The following is a 2,500-nucleotide window of genomic DNA, read 5'->3' on the forward strand; positions in this document are numbered from 1 at the left end:
CCCGCGTACTAAGTCACGTCCTTACGTGGCCCGCAACCTTTCCTTAGGCCTCAAGCGTATCTCAACCGAAGGGACCATTGACACGAATCAGCCCGCGTACTAAGTCACGTCCTTACGTGGCCCGCAACCTTTCCTTAGGCCTCAAGCGTATCTCAACCGAAGGGACCATCGACACGAATCAGCCCGCGTACTAAGTCACGTCCTTACGTGGCCCGCAACCTTTCCTTAGGCCTCAAGCGTATCTCAACCGAAGGGACCAGCAACCGAAGGGACCATTGACACGAATCAGCCCGCGTACTAAGTCACGTCCTTCCGTGGCCCGCAACCTTTCCTTAGGCCTCAAGCGTATCTCATCCGAAGGGACCGGCAACCGAAGGGACCATTGACACGAATCAGCCCGCGTACTAAGTCACGTCCTTCCGTGGCCCGTAACCTTTCCTTAGGCATCAAGCGTATCTCAACCGAAGGGACCAGCAACCGAAGGGGAAACACATTCCCACACCAACACGAATCAGCCCGCGTACTGAACCACGTCAAGAAAACCCGTCGTGCCGCCTGAGCGGGTAGTCGGGGATCACAAGACGCAGCATTTCCTTAGGCCTCAAGCATACCGTCAACCGTCAACCAAAAGGGGCATTGGGAGCAACCGAAGGGACATTCCCCCAGACGAATCACCGTAGGCCAAGCTGACTAGGAAGGGCCCACTCATCGTCTGGTAGGGCCGACCAGCCACCGGAAAAAACCGATCGCCGGCGATGGCCCACGGGATGGCATTCAACGTGATGGAGGGTAGTCACCCCTCACACGCATAACGCCCATGCCTGGGCGAGGGGGTGCTGGCCATGCCAGCCCAAGGCTCCCAAACTCTTTCCCCCTATAATAGATAAAGAGATTTTTCCCTTGTGACCCTAGGGGACACCCAAATGCAAGTTAAGTTATACTAGTTTTTCCATGGACCAAAACTCACCTTTATTTGTAACATAATGTCATTTTTATGACTTGTATTGTTGGAACATATATTAAAGAAATTTTAGAAGCTGAAATTTTGAAAAAAAAAAACTTGTAAGTATTTTATTTTAATTAAATAAGGCCGAAAAACGCGAAATTAATAAAAAATAGTAAATAGTGTCAATAAATCATGAAAAATTAGGAGACACTTGAGAAAATATATATAAAGACATTGGTTTAGTTAAAAAAATTTTTTTCATTAAAAAAAGTATTTTATTTTTTTTTTCCGTTAAATTGGTGAAATAAAGGGAAAAATAATAAAAAATAGTAAAAAGTGTCAATAGATCATGAAAAATTAGGAGACACTTGAGAAAAAATATACAAATAGATTGGTTTAGTTAAAAATATTAATTTCATTAAAAAAATATTTTATTTTTTTTTTTTCCGTTAAATTGGTGAAAAATAGTGAAAAATGGATAAAAAATTGTAAAAATCTTGAAAAAATGGGAGGCTTGTTGGAAAGATATTATGAGTGAGAGTCATTGATATTATTTTCAAAAATGGGTAAAAATAAATTTTTGAATGATATAAGAGGCTAAAAGGGAGTATTTTTTATCAACTTACATTGAACTCCTTTACCACAATCTCCCTTACAAACCATAGTAATGAGAATCATTGGTATTAAGTTTGAATGATGTTTTTGATCACCTTGCAACGAACTCCCTTAAAAGCCATAATCATTAGGGGGGTCTCATGGCTCATTCTTGGCTCGGGGCTCGGGGCGAGGCTCCGGCCATGGCTCAAGGCTACCACATTGCTCCTATACCACAATCTCCCTTACAAACCATAGTAATGAGAATCATTGATATTAAGTTTGAATGATGTTTTCGATCACGTTGCAATGAACTCCCTTACAAGCCATAATCACAAGGGGGGGGTCTCATGGCTCACGGCTCGGGGTGAGGCTCTATGCTACCACCTTCTTTCCCATGGGCCATAGCGTCTTTCGTACCGCATGGCCCGAAAACCTTCACAGCACCTTGAGAGCTCACATTATATTATAACCATCCATATAGGTGCTCAGGTGCTCAAGGTGCTCAAGTGCTTAAGTGCTAAAGTGCTTAAGTGCTTAAGTGCCTTAGCGCCTTAGCGCCTAGCGCGCGCGCGTGCGTGTGTATCATTAGATTAGAAGGGTGGATTTTTCAAGATCCCCCGGCTCACTCGGGCCAAGCATATCGTTCTTGATCTCGTAGCAATGCCCACGTCTCACGAGTCGAGCGTTCCCTTCCTCGGCCCACGGGTCGGCCCGCGGGGTCACGGCCCGCGGGTCGGGTCGGGGGCGAGGCTCCGGCCATGGCTCCATGCCTACCACATGCCCAGTCGATGGCACCTTGGGCCCCAACCCTCAACTATAACCTTCCCCCTATAATAGATAAAGAGATTTTTCCCTTGTGACCCTAGGGGACACCCAAATGAGAGTTAAGTTATACTAGTTTTTCCATGGACCAAAACTCACCTTTGTTTGCAACATATTGTCTTTTTTATGACTTGT

Source organism: Amaranthus tricolor, chromosome 8 (genome assembly GCF_026212465.1).
Source record: "Amaranthus tricolor cultivar Red isolate AtriRed21 chromosome 8, ASM2621246v1, whole genome shotgun sequence".
Taxonomy (NCBI): Eukaryota; Viridiplantae; Streptophyta; class Magnoliopsida; order Caryophyllales; family Amaranthaceae; genus Amaranthus; species Amaranthus tricolor.